Here is an 18,287-nt window from a genome sequence, read left to right as displayed (position 1 = left end):
TGGCCACAGCGGACCGTCCACCGCACGCAGCCGTGACGTCAGAGCCGCCTACCCATCCCCTACCCCCACGCCTGCTGGACGTACCGCACACACCGCACGCAGCAGTGTGCGGTGCCCGTGAACACCCCTCTGGTATGGATTTTCCTAAATTGAAAAGTATCATGTATCGCGTTATTTCTTCTTTACAGATGTTTTAGAATTAATTTGTTGATTTGAATAAAAGAGTTTAGCTAGGCAAAATATATGTGTTTGTCGTACTTTTTTCGCAACCTAGTATATACCAACGTTGGTAGCTACCAAATCGAGAGAGGGGGAGAAGAGGGAGATTTGAAATTTTCGTTTTTTCGACGGTGGCAAACAACTTGCAAAAATCGTCTCGTTTGATTCCATCACATCGGACATGGTCATACGGCTTTATTTCAGCCACACTCGTTTCTACTAACCTGCGTACGTCTGGTCGTTTCTGCGCCGCTGACGGAGCCCCAGTCGATTCCGCACGTGCCGTAGGACGTCTGTCACGGTAATGCTGAGTGAATGTGTTGGTGCGGTCCCATCTCGCAAGCCCCAAGAGAAAAACCTCGCTGGAAAAACTGACCGCTTCAAAAAACCCGCAAAGCTACTCAAATAGTATTTAGACAAGCGGCTTCGCCGCTCGCTTTGCGTCGCGGAGATTTGGTTTGCGCAAAATTGGCCAGTTCGAAAAGTGAAGGTTTCACGTTAGAGTGACTTCTAGAAGTCTAGATATGCGCAAAAGAGTGTTTAAGTGGTTAATTTGAGGTCGAAGGGGTCATTTGAGGTCACAGGGGTCAAATAAGGTCACCTTGGGTCATGTCAGGTCAGGTCAGGTCACGATAGGTCATGCCAGGTCACAGGGGTAGCTTAGGTAACGATAGGTCACCCCAGGTCACGATAGACCAGGTCAGGTCACGAAAGGTCACCCCAGGTCACGATAGGTCACCCCAGGTCACGAAAGGTCAGGTCAGGTCACGATAGGTCATGCCAGGTCACAGGGGTTGCTTAGGTCACAACAGGTCACCCCAGGTCACGATAGGTCACGTCAGGTCACCATGGGTCATGCCAGGTCACGATGGGTCAGGTCAGGTCTCCGGTCAACTCGGATCATGCAAGGTCACAGGGGTCGCTTAGGTCACAATAGGTCACCCCAGGTCACGGGTCACGATGGGTCAGGCCAGGTCACAGGTCACCTAAGGTCATGATAGGTAAATGCAGGTCAAACTGGTCACATTAGGTTAGGGCAGGTCGATTAGGTCACGATGGGCCAGGTCAGGTCACTGGGTTGACCTCAGGTCACGATGGGTATGGCCACGGCACAGAGGTCACCTAGGGTCACGATAGGTCAAGTCCAGATCAAGCTGGTCACGTTAGGCACGGTCAGGCCATTTGGGTCATATGAGGTCACGATGGGTCAGGGTAGGTCACAAAGGTTTCATGAGTTGGGCATTGAATCTGGAATCCAGCACTGTTTGTTCCAGGCCGATCTGACGTTTAGAAGTTGAGATATTGGAGAAACACCGCATAAGTACTTGGTAGGTACTTTGTATAAGTACTTGGTAATTGTCAGAGTACTTGGTACTTGGAACTTGGCAGGGCATAAGATTTGGAATCGATTAGTGTTGGTCCCGTGTAAATCGGACTTATGTGTCCCCGCCCGCTGCTTACAAACTCAGGCCAGCCTCCAATGACGTCACTCGAGGCCGCTGGACAAACCGCCTATGGAGATTCGTGGCGTTACGCTGTGCAGCAATTAAAACAAATCAAAGAGTCAATATGCGCTGAAAATAAGCCTAACTCGCTACTTTATCTTTTCAATTCAAGAAAACATAAGCTGCTACCACAGGCCCACAGCACTCTTGCCATTCGCACACAAATCTTAAAAACTTTGTCCTAACCACCTGTCTAGTACTCGCGCCACTTACTGCTAAGTAGGTACCTAACCATGCTGAGAAATGAATTCAGATTCCATTCAGCTTATTTCAGCACAATTTCTTCGTCTTCGTCTTCGTCTTCGTCTTCGTCTTCGTCTTCGTCTTCGTCTTCGTCTTCGTCTTCGTCTTCGTCTTCGTCTTCGTCTTCGTCTTCGTCTTCGTCTTCGTCTTCGTCTTCGTCTTCGTCTTCGTCTTCGTCTTCGTCTTCGTCTTCGTCTTCGTCTTCGTCTTCGTCTTCGTCTTCGTCTTCGTCTTCGTCTTCGTCTTCGTCTTCGTCTTCGTCTTCGTCTTCGTCTTCGTCTTCGTCTTCGTCTTCGTCTTCGTCTTCGTCTTCGTCTTCGTCTTCGTCTTCGTCTTCGTCTTCGTCTTCGTCTTCGTCTTCGTCTTCGTCTTCGTCTTCGTCTTCGTCTTCGTCTTCGTCTTCGTCTTCGTCTTCGGCTCGGCTCGGCTCGGATTTCTACAATTATATTTATATAAATTTATACGTATATAGACAATTTTGAGCTTACCCCGAAAAAATGATGTACCTAGGTATCCATTTAAAAGCATTTCAGAACAATAAGCTTCTCAGTTTGGAATGTTTTATAACCAAGCTCAATTTAGCATCATTTTATGATAATATTTTCAAAAATCTTGCCCACATACCTTTCTATATCCATGTGCAATAATATTTGAAAACTTGGGAACACCGGCGCTTGATTTTCTACTTAAATACTAAAACTGCGACGTTGGAGCCAGTCATCATCGGAGCCAGATATCAACTGTCATAGTAAAAAGAGGACAAACGCCATACTTGAAAGTTAAATAATTAATTAAAGCAAAATATAATCTACATTTCATCTCCTTACCGCACGAAAATCTTGAAAACTTTATCCTATCCACAGTGTACTGATCTTCTATTTATGTCCTTTCCGAGATCAACATTGCACAAAACAAACAACCGCGTCGCCATGACAACCATATCAAAGTGATAATTCTATTGCACGAAAAAGCCATACCCAGTTATTCAAACTTGATAATTAAATTACAGAAATGTTTTCAACTACATTTAACAGTTTTTTTACTTTGAAAAGTATTAATTTCGCTCTTTATAAGTCTCGTCCCCTTCATGACGGCCAATCAGCGCGCTTGGACGAATGACGTCACATGTGCAGCCCGCCTATGCCGGCGGCGCGCTTTGGCTGTGGCGACACCAGTGGCGGTACACGACTCTCTTACCAATGAATTTCTGTCAATTTCAACGAACCGATTTTCACGAAAACTATCCCACAGCATTCACGACACTCACTTTTACGTCTTCGATTACTTTTCTGGACACTTGCACTTGATTTTCTATTTATTTGCGAATTTTCAAAATCGCGTACCTTCAATCGCGTACCATTCGCCGGCCGCGCGAATGGCCGGCCGGCCGTGCCTCTCAATCACATCGAAATGATTACTTTACTGCACAAATCGGCCTGGCCCGTTAATTTAAACTTGATTATTTAATTAGAGGAATGTTTTAAACTACATTTAACGTGGTTGCAAGCGTGAAAAGTATTAATTTCGTTCACATCTAGTGCCGTTGGCTATAATGGCGGCCGTTTCGGACATCGATGGCATCGATGGCCGGCGCGGAGCGGGGATCCAGTCACAACTAACGGCCTTGGGATGAATTCTGGTATGGATTTTGCTAAATTGAAAAGTATGATGTATGGCGCCATTTCTTCTTTACAGATGTTTTAGAATTAATTTGTTGATTTGAATAAAAGAGTTGTGCTAGGCAAAATATACGTGTTTGTCGTACTTTTTTTTCGCAACCTAGTATATACCAACGTTGGTAGCTACCAAATCGAGAGAGGGGGAGAAGAGGGAGATTTGAAATTTTCGTTTATTCGACGGTGGCAAACAACTTGCAAAAATCGTCTCGTTTGATTCCATCACATCGGACATGGTCATACGGCTTTATTTCAGCCACACTCGTTTCTACTAACCTGCACGTCTGGTCGTTTCTGCGCCGCTGACGGAGCCCCAGTCGATTCCGCACGTGCCGTAGGACGTCTTTCTGCGTAATGCAAAGTGAATGCGTCTGTCACGTCCTATCTCGCAAGCCCCAAGAGAAAAAGCTCGCTTAAAAAACTGAGCCCTTCAAAAAACCCGCAATCCTACTCAAATAGTATTTAGACAAGCGGCTTCGCCGCTCGCTTTGCGTCGCGGAGATTTGGTTTGCGCAAAATTGGCCAGTTCGAAAAGTGAAGGTTTCACGTTAGAGTGACTTCTAGAAGTCTAGATATGCGCAAAAGAGTGTTTAAGTGGTTAATTTAAAGTCGAAGGGGTCATTTGAGGTCACAGGGGTCAAATAAGGTCACCTTGGGTCATGTCAGGTCAGGTCAGGTCACGATAGGTCATGCCAGGTCACAGGGGTAGCTTAGGTAACGATAGGTCACCCCAGGTCACGATAGGTCAGGTCAGGTCACGAAAGGTCACCCCAGGTCACGATAGGTCAGGTCATGTCACGATAGGTCACCCCAGGTCACGAAAGGTCAGGTCAGGTCACGATAGGTCATGCCAGGTCACAGGGGTTGCTTAGGTCACCCCAGGTCACGATAGGTCACGTTAGGTCACCATAGGTCATGCCAGGTCACGATGGGTCAGGTCAGGTCTCCGGTCAACTCGGATCATGCAAGGTCACAGGGGTCGCTTAGGTCACAATAGGTCACCCCAGGTCACGGGTCACGATGGGTCAGGCCAGGTCACAGGTCACCTAAGGTCATGATAGGTAAATGCAGGTCAAACTGGTCACATTAGGTTAGGGCAGGTCAATTAGGTCACGACGGGCCAGGTCAGGTCACTGGGTTGACCTCAGGTCACGGTGGTTCAGGCCACGGCACAGAGGTCACCTAGGGTCACGATAGGTCAAGTCCAGATCAAGCTGGTCACGTTAGGCACGGTCAGGCCATTTGGGTCATATGAGGTCACGATGGGTCAGGGTAGGTCACAAAGGTTTCATGAGTTGGGCATTGAATCTGGAATCCATCACTTTTTGTTCCATGCCGATCTGACGTTCAGAAGTTGAGATATTGGAGAAACACTGCATAAGTACTTGGTAGGTACTTTGTATAAGTACTTGGTAATTGTCAGAGTACTTGGTACTTGGAACTTGGCAGGGCATAAGATTTGGAATCGATTAGTGTTGGTCCCGTGTAAATCCGACTTTTGTGTCCCCGCCCGCTGCTTGCAAACTCAGGCCAGCCTCCAATGACGTCACTCGAGGCCGCTGGACAAACCGCCTATGGAGATTCGTGGCGTTACGCTGTGCAGCAATTGAAAACAAATCAAAGAGTCAATATGCGCTGAAAATAAGCCTTACTCGCTACTTATCTTTTCAATTCAAGAAAACATAAGCTGCTACCACAGGCCCACACTTAAAACCTTGTCCTAACCACCTGTCTAGTACTCGCGCCACTTACTGCTAAGTAGGTACCTACCTAACCATGCTGAGAAATGAATTCAGATTGCATTCGGCTTATTTCAGCACAATTTCTTCGGCTTCGGCTTCGGCTTCGGCTTCGTCTTCGTCTTCGTCTTCGTCTTCGTCTTCGTCTTCGTCTTCGTCTTCGTCTTCGTCTTCGTCTTCGTCTTCGTCTTCGTCTTCGTCTTCGTCTTCGTCTTCGTCTTCGTCTTCGTCTTCGTCTTCGTCTTCGTCTTCGTCTTCGTCTTCGTCTTCGTCTTCGTCTTCGTCTTCGTCTTCGTCTTCGTCTTCGTCTTCGTCTTCGTCTTCGTCTTCGTCTCGGCTCGGCTCGGCTCGGATTTCTACAATTATATTTATATAAATTTATACGTATATATAGACAATTTTGAGCTTACCCCGAAAAAATGATGTAGGTATACATTTAAAAGCATTTCAGAACAATAAGCTTCTCAGTTTGGAATGTTTTATAACCAAGCTCAATTTAGCATCATTTTAAGATAATATTTTCAAAAATCTTGCCCACATACCTTTCTATATCCATGTGCAACAATATTTGAAAACTTGGGAACACCGGCGCTTGATTTTCTACTTAAATACTAAAACTGCGACGTTGGAGCCAGTCATCATCAGAGCCAGATATCAACTGTCATAGTAAAAAGAGGACAAACGCCATACTTGAAAGTTAAATAATTAATTAAAGCAAAATATAATCTACATTTCATCTCCTTACCGCACGAAAATCTTGAAAACTTTATCCTATCCACAGTGTACTGATCTTCTATTTATGTCCTTTCCGAGATCAACATTGCACAAAACAAACAACCGCGTCGCCATGACAACCATATCAAAGTGATAATTTTATTGCACGAAAAAGCCATACCCAATTATTCAAACTTGATAATTAAATTACAGAAATGTTTTCAACTACATTTAACATTGTTTTTACTTTGAAAAGTATTAATTTCGCTCTTTATAAGTCTCGTCCCCTTCATGACGGCCAATCAGCGCGCTTGGACGAATGACGTCACATGTGCAGCCCGCCTATGCCGGCGGCGCGCTTTGGCTGTGGCGACACCAGTGGCGGTACACGACTCTCTTACCAATGAATTTCTGTCAATTTCAACGAACCGATTTTCACGAAAACAACCCCACAGCATTCACGACACTCACTTTTACGTCGTCGATTACTTTTCTGGACACTTGCACTTGATTTTCTATTTATTTGCGAATTTTCAAAATCGCGTACCTTCAATCGCCCGTACCATTCGCCGGCCGCGCCTCTCAATCACATCGAAATGATTACTTTACTGCACAAATTGGCCTGCACATGTAATTTAAACTTGATAATTTAATTAGAGGAATGTTTTAAACTACATTTAACGTGGTTGCAAACGTGAAAAGTATTAATTTCGTTCACATCTAGTGCCTTTGGCTATAATGTCGGCCGTTTCGGACATCGATGGCCGGCGCGGAGCGGGGATCTAGTCACAACTAACGGCCTTGGGATGAATTCTGGTATGGATTTTCCTAAATTGAAAAGTATCATGTATCGCGTTATTTCTTCTTTACAGATGTTTTAGAATTAATTTGTTGATTTGAATAAAAGAGTTTAGCTAGGCAAAATATATGTGTTTGTCGTACTTTTTTCGCAACCTAGTATATACCAACGTTGGTAGCTACCAAATCGAGAGAGGGGGAGAAGAGGGAGATTTGAAATTTTCGTTTTTTCGACGGTGGCAAACAACTTGCAAAAATCGTCTCGTTTGATTCCATCACATCGGACATGGTCATACGGCTTTATTTCAGCCACACTCGTTTCTACTAACCTGCGTACGTCTGGTCGTTTCTGCGCCGCTGACGGAGCCCCAGTCGATTCCGCACGTGCCGTAGGACGTCTGTCACGGTAATGCTGAGTGAATGTGTTGGTGCGGTCCCATCTCGCAAGCCCCAAGAGAAAAACCTCGCTGGAAAAACTGACCGCTTCAAAAAACCCGCAAAGCTACTCAAATAGTATTTAGACAAGCGGCTTCGCCGCTCGCTTTGCGTCGCGGAGATTTGGTTTGCGCAAAATTGGCCAGTTCGAAAAGTGAAGGTTTCACGTTAGAGTGACTTCTAGAAGTCTAGATATGCGCAAAAGAGTGTTTAAGTGGTTAATTTAAAGTCGAAGGGGTCATTTGAGGTCACAGGGGTCAAATAAGGTCACCTTGGGTCATGTCAGGTCAGGTCAGGTCACGATAGGTCATGCCAGGTCACAGGGGTAGCTTAGGTAACGATAGGTCACCCCAGGTCACGATAGGTCAGGTCAGGTCACGAAAGGTCACCCCAGGTCACGATAGGTCAGGTCATGTCACGATAGGTCACCCCAGGTCACGAAAGGTCAGGTCAGGTCACGATAGGTCATGCCAGGTCACAGGGGTTGCTTAGGTCACCCCAGGTCACGATAGGTCACGTTAGGTCACCATAGGTCATGCCAGGTCACGATGGGTCAGGTCAGGTCTCCGGTCAACTCGGATCATGCAAGGTCACAGGGGTCGCTTAGGTCACAATAGGTCACCCCAGGTCACGGGTCACGATGGGTCAGGCCAGGTCACAGGTCACCTAAGGTCATGATAGGTAAATGCAGGTCAAACTGGTCACATTAGGTTAGGGCAGGTCAATTAGGTCACGACGGGCCAGGTCAGGTCACTGGGTTGACCTCAGGTCACGGTGGTTCAGGCCACGGCACAGAGGTCACCTAGGGTCACGATAGGTCAAGTCCAGATCAAGCTGGTCACGTTAGGCACGGTCAGGCCATTTGGGTCATATGAGGTCACGATGGGTCAGGGTAGGTCACAAAGGTTTCATGAGTTGGGCATTGAATCTGGAATCCATCACTTTTTGTTCCATGCCGATCTGACGTTCAGAAGTTGAGATATTGGAGAAACACTGCATAAGTACTTGGTAGGTACTTTGTATAAGTACTTGGTAATTGTCAGAGTACTTGGTACTTGGAACTTGGCAGGGCATAAGATTTGGAATCGATTAGTGTTGGTCCCGTGTAAATCCGACTTTTGTGTCCCCGCCCGCTGCTTGCAAACTCAGGCCAGCCTCCAATGACGTCACTCGAGGCCGCTGGACAAACCGCCTATGGAGATTCGTGGCGTTACGCTGTGCAGCAATTGAAAACAAATCAAAGAGTCAATATGCGCTGAAAATAAGCCTTACTCGCTACTTATCTTTTCAATTCAAGAAAACATAAGCTGCTACCACAGGCCCACACTTAAAACCTTGTCCTAACCACCTGTCTAGTACTCGCGCCACTTACTGCTAAGTAGGTACCTACCTAACCATGCTGAGAAATGAATTCAGATTGCATTCGGCTTATTTCAGCACAATTTCTTCGGCTTCGGCTTCGGCTTCGGCTTCGTCTTCGTCTTCGTCTTCGTCTTCGTCTTCGTCTTCGTCTTCGTCTTCGTCTTCGTCTTCGTCTTCGTCTTCGTCTTCGTCTTCGTCTTCGTCTTCGTCTTCGTCTTCGTCTTCGTCTTCGTCTTCGTCTTCGTCTTCGTCTTCGTCTTCGTCTTCGTCTTCGTCTTCGTCTTCGTCTTCGTCTTCGTCTCGGCTCGGCTCGGATTTCTACAATTATATTTATATAAATTTATACGTATATATAGACAATTTTGAGCTTACCCCGAAAAAATGATGTAGGTATACATTTAAAAGCATTTCAGAACAATAAGCTTCTCAGTTTGGAATGTTTTATAACCAAGCTCAATTTAGCATCATTTTAAGATAATATTTTCAAAAATCTTGCCCACATACCTTTCTATATCCATGTGCAACAATATTTGAAAACTTGGGAACACCGGCGCTTGATTTTCTACTTAAATACTAAAACTGCGACGTTGGAGCCAGTCATCATCAGAGCCAGATATCAACTGTCATAGTAAAAAGAGGACAAACGCCATACTTGAAAGTTAAATAATTAATTAAAGCAAAATATAATCTACATTTCATCTCCTTACCGCACGAAAATCTTGAAAACTTTATCCTATCCACAGTGTACTGATCTTCTATTTATGTCCTTTCCGAGATCAACATTGCACAAAACAAACAACCGCGTCGCCATGACAACCATATCAAAGTGATAATTTTATTGCACGAAAAAGCCATACCCAATTATTCAAACTTGATAATTAAATTACAGAAATGTTTTCAACTACATTTAACATTGTTTTTACTTTGAAAAGTATTAATTTCGCTCTTTATAAGTCTCGTCCCCTTCATGACGGCCAATCAGCGCGCTTGGACGAATGACGTCACATGTGCAGCCCGCCTATGCCGGCGGCGCGCTTTGGCTGTGGCGACACCAGTGGCGGTACACGACTCTCTTACCAATGAATTTCTGTCAATTTCAACGAACCGATTTTCACGAAAACAACCCCACAGCATTCACGACACTCACTTTTACGTCGTCGATTACTTTTCTGGACACTTGCACTTGATTTTCTATTTATTTGCGAATTTTCAAAATCGCGTACCTTCAATCGCCCGTACCATTCGCCGGCCGCGCCTCTCAATCACATCGAAATGATTACTTTACTGCACAAATTGGCCTGCACATGTAATTTAAACTTGATAATTTAATTAGAGGAATGTTTTAAACTACATTTAACGTGGTTGCAAACGTGAAAAGTATTAATTTCGTTCACATCTAGTGCCTTTGGCTATAATGTCGGCCGTTTCGGACATCGATGGCCGGCGCGGAGCGGGGATCTAGTCACAACTAACGGCCTTGGGATGAATTCTGGTATGGATTTTCCTAAATTGAAAAGTATCATGTATCGCGTTATTTCTTCTTTACAGATGTTTTAGAATTAATTTGTTGATTTGAATAAAAGAGTTTAGCTAGGCAAAATATATGTGTTTGTCGTACTTTTTTCGCAACCTAGTATATACCAACGTTGGTAGCTACCAAATCGAGAGAGGGGGAGAAGAGGGAGATTTGAAATTTTCGTTTTTTCGACGGTGGCAAACAACTTGCAAAAATCGTCTCGTTTGATTCCATCACATCGGACATGGTCATACGGCTTTATTTCAGCCACACTCGTTTCTACTAACCTGCGTACGTCTGGTCGTTTCTGCGCCGCTGACGGAGCCCCAGTCGATTCCGCACGTGCCGTAGGACGTCTGTCACGGTAATGCTGAGTGAATGTGTTGGTGCGGTCCCATCTCGCAAGCCCCAAGAGAAAAACCTCGCTGGAAAAACTGACCGCTTCAAAAAACCCGCAAAGCTACTCAAATAGTATTTAGACAAGCGGCTTCGCCGCTCGCTTTGCGTCGCGGAGATTTGGTTTGCGCAAAATTGGCCAGTTCGAAAAGTGAAGGTTTCACGTTAGAGTGACTTCTAGAAGTCTAGATATGCGCAAAAGAGTGTTTAAGTGGTTAATTTGAGGTCGTAGGGGTCATTTGAGGTCACAGGGGTCAAATAAGGTCACCTTGGGTCGTGTCAGGTCAGTTCAGGTCACGATAGGTCATGCCAGGTCACAGGGGTAGCTTAGGTAACGATAGGTCACCCAAGGTCACGATAGGTCAGGTCAGGTCACGAAAGGTCACCCCAGGTCACGAAAGGTCAGGTCAGGTCACGATAGGTCATGCCAGGTCACAGGGGTTGCTTAGGTCACAACAGGTCACCCCAGGTCACGATAGGTCACGTCAGGTCACCATGGGTCATGCCAGGTCACGATGGGTCAGGTCAGGTCTCCGGTTAACTCGGAGCATGCAAGGTCACAGGGGTCGCTTAGGTCACAATAGGTCACCCCAGGTCACGGGTCACGATGGGTCAGGCCAGGTCACAGGTCACCTTAGGTCATGATAGGTAAATGCAGGTCAAACTGGTCACATTAGGTTAGGGCAGGTCAATTAGGTCACGATGGGCCAGGTCAGGTCACTGGGTTGACCTCAGGTCACGATGGGTATGGCCACGGCACAGAGGTCACCTAGGGTCACGATATGTCGAGTCCAGATCAAGCTGGTCACGTTAGGCACGGTCAGGCCATTTGGGTCATATGAGGTCACGATGGGTCAGGGTAGGTCACAAAGGTTTCATGAGTTGGGCATTGAATCTGGAATGCATCACTTTTTGTTCCATGCCGATCTGACGTTCAGAAGTTGAGATATTGGAGAAACACCGCATAAGTACTTGGTAGGTACTTTGTATAAGTACTTGGTAATTGTCAGAGTACTTTAATTGTCAGAGTACTTGGTACTTGGAACTTGGCAGGGCATAAGATTTGGAATCGATTAGTGTTGGTCCCGTGTAAATCCGACTTTGTGTCCCCGCCCGCTGCTTGCAAACCTAGGCCAGCCTCCAATGACGTCACTCGAGGCCGCTGGACAAACCGCCTATGGAGATTCGTGGCGTTACGCTGTGCAGCAATTGAAAACAAATCAAAGAGTCAATATGCGCTGAAAATAAGCCTTACTCGCTTTATCTTTTCAATTCAAGAAAACATAAGCTGCTACCACAGGCCCACACTTAAAACCTTGTCCTAACCACCTGTCTAGTACTCGCGCCACTTACTGCTAAGTAGGTACCTACCTAACCATGCTGAGAAATGAATTCAGATTGCATTCGGCTTATTTCAGCACAATTTCTTCGTCTTCGTCTTCGTCTTCGTCTTCGTCTTCGTCTTCGTCTTCGTCTTCGTCTTCGTCTTCGTCTTCGTCTTCGTCTTCGTCTTCGTCTTCGTCTTCGTCTTCGTCTTCGTCTTCGTCTTCGTCTTCGTCTTCGTCTTCGTCTTCGTCTTCGTCTTCGTCTTCGTCTTCGTCTTCGGCTTCGGCTTCGGCTTCGGCTTCGGCTTCGGCTTCGGCTTCGGCTTCGGCTTCGGCTTCGGCTTCGGCTTCGGCTTCGGCTTCGGCTCGGCTCGGCTCGGCTCGGATTTCTACAATTATATTTATATAAATTTATACGTATATATAGACAATTTTGAGCTTACCCCGAAAAAATGATGTAGGTATCCATTTAAAAGCATTTCAGAAAAATACGCTTCTCAGTTTGGAATGTTTTATAACCAAGCTCAATTTAGCATCATTTTATGATAATATTTTCAAAAATCTTGCCCACATACCTTTCTATATCCACGTGCAACAATATTTGAAAACTTGGGAACACCGGCGCTTGATTTTCTACTTAAATACTAAAACTGCGACGTTGGAGCCAGTCATCATCGGAGCCAAATATCAACTGTCATAGTAAAAAGAGGACAAACGCCATACTTGAAAGTTAAATAATTAATTAAAGCAAAATATAATCTACATTTCATCTCCTTACCGCACGAAAATCTTGAAAACTTTATCCTATCCACAGTGTACTGATCTTCTATTTATGTCCTTTCCGAGATCAACATTGCACAAAACAAACAACCGCGTCGCCATGACAACCATATCAAAGTGATAATTTTATTGCACGAAAAAGCCATACCCAATTATTCAAACTTGATAATTAAATTACAGAAATGTTTTCAACTACATTTCACATTTTTTTTACTTTGAAAAGTATTAATTTCGCTCTTTATAAGTCTCGTCCCCTTCATGACGGCCAATCAGCGCGCTTGGACGAATGACGTCACATGTGCAGCCCGCCTATGCCGGCGGCGCGCTTTGGCTGTGGCGACACCAGTGGCGGTACACGACTCTCTTACCAACGAATTTCTGTCAATTTCAACGAACCGATTTTTACGAAAACTATACCACAGCATTCACAACACTCACTTTTACGTCGTCGATTACTTTTCTGGACACTTGCACTTGATTTTCTATTCATTTGCGAATTTTCAAAATCGCGCACCTTCCTCTAGATTCCCCGGCCGCAATGGTGGCCGGCCGGCCGTGCCTCTCAATCACATCGAAATGATTACTTTACTGCACAAATCGGCCTGGCCCGTTAATTTAAACTTGATTATTTAATTAGAGGAATGTATTTAACTACATTTAACGTGGTTGCAAGCGTGAAAAGTATTAATTTCGTTCACATCTAGTGCCGTTGGCTGTAATGGCGGCCGTTTCAGACGCGTATGGCCGGCGCGGAGCGGGGATCTAGTCACAACTAACGGCCTTGGGATGAATTTTGGTATGGATTTTGCTAAATTGAAAAGTATCATGTATGGCGCCATTTCTTCTTTACAGATGTTTTAGAATTAATTTGTTGATTTGAATAAAAGAGTTTAGCTAGGCAAAATATATGTGTTTGTCGTACTTTTTTTCGCAACCTAGTATATACCAACGTTGGTAGCTACCAAATCGAGAGAGGGGGAGAAGAGGGAGATTTGAAATTTTCGTTTTTTCGACGGTGGCAAACAACTTTTAAAAATCGTCTCGTTTGATTCCATCACATCGGACATGGTCATACGGCTTTATTTCAGCCACACTCGTTTCTACTAACCTGCGTACGTCTGGTCGTTTCTGCGCCGCTGATGGTGCCCCAGAAGATTCTCCTCGTGCCGTAGGACGTCTGTCACGGTAATGCTGAGTGAATGTGTTGGTGCGGTCCCATCTCGCAGGCCCCAAGAGAAAAAGCTCGCTTGAAAAACTGAACGCTTCAAAAATCCCGCAAAGCTACTCAAATAGTATTTAGACTAGTGGATCCTGGCTTGCTTCGCGGCGCAAAAGGTTATGGAATGATGAGGCATTAAATTTGGGATCGAATGGTGTTTGTCCCGTGTCGATCGGCTTTCTAGAAGCTAAGATAATCGCAAAAAACCTTTTCGACGTGCAAAAGTACTTGGTACTTGCTTGGCATTGGCAAAAGTACTTGGTACTTGCTTGGTATCTGGAACATGCAAGAAGTACTTGGTACTGGCTTGGTACTTGCAAAGGTACTTGGTACTTGCTTGGTACCGGGTTCGCCGGGTAGGAAAACTTGCCACTCTACTCCCCCCCCCATTTCCCAGTTCCCCCCCCCGCCCCCTAGATTTGGTATCGATCGGTGTTGGTCCGGTGTGAATCGGTCGTGAATAGGCCTTGTTTGTCAGTCTTCGTCTTCGTCTTCGTCTTCGTCTTCGTCTTCGTCTACGTCTACGTCTACGTCTACGTCTACGTCTACGTCTACGTCTACGTCTACGTCTACGTCTACGTCTACGTCTACGTCTACGTCTACGTCTACGTCTACGTCTACGTCTACGTCTACGTCTACGTCTACGTCTACGTCTACGTCTACGTCTACGTCTACGTCTACGTCTACGTCTTCGTCTTCGTCTTCGTCTTCGTCTTCGTCTTCGTCTTCGTCTTCGTCTTCGTCTTCGTCTTCGGCTTCGGCTTCGGCTTCGGCTTCGGCTTCGGCTTCGGCTTCGGCTTCGGCTCGGCTCGGCTCGGCTCGGCTCGGCTCGGATTTCTACAATTATATTTATATAAATTTATACGTATATATAGACAATTTTGAGCTTACCGCGAAAAAATGATGTAGGCATCCATTTAAAAGCATTTCAGAAAAATACGCTTCTCAGTTTGGAATGTTTTATAACCAAGCTCAATTTAGCATCATTTTATGATAATATTTTCAAAAATCTTGCCCACATACCTTTCTATATCCACGTGCAACAATATTTGAAAACTTGGGAACACCGGCGCTTGATTTTCTACTTAAATACTAAAACTGCGACGTTGGAGCCAGTCATCATCGGAGCCAAATATCAACTGTCATAGTAAAAAGAGGACAAACGCCATACTTGACAGTTAAATAATTAATTAAAGCAAAATAAAATCTACATTTCATCTCCTTACCGCATGAAAATCTTGAAAACTTTATCCTATCCACAGTGTACTGATCTTCTATTTATCTCCTTTCCGAGATCAACATTGCACAAAACAAACAACCGCGTCGCCATGACAACCATATCAAAGTGATAATTTTATTGCACGAAAAAGCCATACCCAATTATTCAAACTTGATAATTAAATTACAGAAATGTTTTCAACTACATTTCACATCTTTTTTACTTTGAAAAGTATTAATTTCGCTCTTTATAAGTCTCGTCCCCTTCATGACGGCCAATCAGCGCGCTTGGACGAATGACGTCACATGTGCAGCCCGCCTATGCCGGCGGCGCGCTTTGACTGTGGCGACACCAGTGGCGGTACACGACTCTCTTACCAACGAATTTCTGTCAACTTCAACGAACCGATTTTCACGAAAACTATCCCACAGCATTCACAACACTCACTTTTACGTCGTCGATTACTTTTCTGGACACTTGCACTTGATTTTCTATTTATTTGCGAATTTTCAAAATCGCGTACCTTCAATCGCGTACCATTCGCCGGCCGCGCGAATGGCCGGCCGGCCGTGCCTCTCAATCACATCGAAATGATTACTTTACTGCACAAATTGGCCTGGCCCGGTAGTTTAAACTTGATTATTTAATTAGAGGAATGTTTTAAACTACATTTAACGTGGTTGCAAGCGTGAAAAGTATTAATTTCGTTCACATCTAGTGCCGTTGGCTATAATGGCGGCCGTTTCGGATGCGTATGGCCGGCGCGGAGCGGGGATCTAGTCACAACTAACGGCCTTGGGATGAATTCTGGTATGGATTTTGCTAAATTGAAAAGTATCATGTATGGCGCCATTTCTTCTTTTCAGATGTTTTAGAATTAATTTGTTGATTTGAATAAAAGAGTTTAGCTAGGCAAAATATATGTGTTTGTCGTACTTTTTTTCGCAACCTAGTATATACCAACGTTGGTAGCTACCAAATCGAGAGAGGGGGAGAAGAGGGAGATTTGAAATTTTCGTTTTTTTGACGGTGGCAAACAACTTGCAAAAATCGTCTCGTTTGATTCCATCACATCGGACATGGTCATACGGCTTTATTTCAGCCACACTCGTTTCTACTAACCTGCACGTCTGGTCGTTTCTGCGCCGCTGACGGAGCCCCAGTCGATTCCGCACGTGCCGTAGGACGTCTGTCCAAGTAATGCAAAGTGAATGCGTCTGTCCGAGCCTATCTCGCAAGCCCCAAGAGAAAAAGCTCGCTGGAAAAACTGAGCCCTTCAAAAAACCCGCAAAGCTACTCAAATAGTATTTAGACTAGGGGATCCTGGCTTGCTTCGCGGCGCTAAAGGTTATGAAAAGATGAGACATAAAATTTGGGATCGAATGGTATTTGTCCCGTGTCGATCGGCTTTCTAGAACCTAAGATAATCGCAAAAAACCTGTTCGACTTGCAAAAGTACTTGGTACTTGCTTGGTACTTGCAAAAGTACTTGGTACTTGCTTGGTATTGGCAAAAGTACTTGGTACTTGCTTGGTATCTGGAACTTGCAAAAAGTACTTGGTACTTGCAAAGGTACTTGGTACTTGCTTGGTACCGGGTTCGCCGGGTAGGAAAACTTTCCACTCTACTCCCCCCATTTCCCAGTCCCCCCCCCCCCCCCGCCCCCCAGATTTGGTATCGATCGGTGCTTGTCCGGTGTGAATCGGTCGTGAATAGGCCTTGTTTGTCATTTCTTCCTGGGATTAAAAACGTCTCTGGCATGGCCGGCACTCGGCGATGACGTCACGGTCACTTCTGTCTTCATTGTCCTTGTTTGTCATTTCTGGTTTGGATTAAAAAACTCAGCTTTGTGTCATTTCTTGCTGGGATAAAGAAATGGACAGACACCTCGCAGTCAGATGCGCACCAACACAGGTGCTGCCATCTGCCCCGGGCGCCGTCTCCGCGCTGTGATCGGCTATATTTCTTTCGGGACGCGTAAATGGCGAAAGTTTATTGGTCTCACCGGGGCTATTGAAGACGCTCTTTGTCACGGTATCATTCGTTTTTATAAACGTGCTTTGAGTGCGCCGTATCGAAGGATAATATCGGTAGGCCGAAGGTAGAGCTTCAAATCCTACCGATAGATGGCGCAAACTACAGTTGGTAAAATCGGGACCTGTTTTTCACGAATGGCTGGTGCATGTTTGGAGCTAAGGCAAAAGCGTGCATAGCGTAGAGTGGCCAACTATGTCACGATGGTATCTAGACTGATTACAGTGTCGTACGTTGGTCGTGCTCACTACAGGGCGCCGCAGAGCGTCGAACGGAGAGAGGAACTCCTCACCCGGTTAAAATATAGTCTGAGATTCTCGTTCCGCAACCATCATCTCCTCACCAAGTAGTATTTGGACAAGCGGCTCCGCCACTTGCTTTGCTGCGTGGTAGGAAAAAATTGCGGCACCAGCCAATTTGCTTTCGAATGGTGTTCGATTCAAACAGTGGCGGCGCCACGAATTTTCGCCAGTGGGGGCAAGCTTCAGGTGACCCGACTGTTGCCTGATAACCCGATCTGCAAAATCCATGAGCTCCTTGCCCCTAGATGTTGCCAATTAGAAATTATCATGGTTTCAGGTTTCATGCATACGTATTGAGCTTCAGCATCAACCCTCCCGGGTCCGGAACGGGGGGGGCGTTTTTCGCCTCCCCTGGCGAATATTTGCGATACCACATGAACGTTTAGGAGTAGAAATACAAAACTTGCTGTACCTTATCCCCCCTTAATTTGAAATCTTTTGAAGCAAAACAAATTGGACCTAGCCTTCTTGATAACGTCTCAAGGCCGATTTTTTCTAGACTCCTGCACGGCAAACTTCGGCGTCACAGACGTGAACTTCAACCAGCTGCCAAAATAGAGTTTTAGAGGTAAAGACAAATAACGAGCACCGTTGTGTAGCATTTGACCTAGAAAAAATACGTAAGTAACTTTGGTGAACTGAGGTCAGAGGTCAGGTCAACGACCCCGAGCTAAGGCTTTAGTTTTTTTTTCGCAAATAACGTCAACAAAAATAGTCCTAGAGCTACGGCAGCGGTAGATACCTTCGCATTCGTCTCGTCGAGACGCGTCGAATGACATATATATTGTTTGGAAAAGGTCAAGTT

The sequence above is a fragment of the Amphibalanus amphitrite genome, unplaced genomic scaffold (assembly GCF_019059575.1).
Source record: "Amphibalanus amphitrite isolate SeventyFive unplaced genomic scaffold, NRLGWU_Aamphi_draft 000196F_arrow, whole genome shotgun sequence".
NCBI lineage: Eukaryota > Metazoa > Arthropoda > Thecostraca > Balanomorpha > Balanidae > Amphibalanus > Amphibalanus amphitrite.
This window is presented reverse-complemented; position numbering follows the sequence as displayed.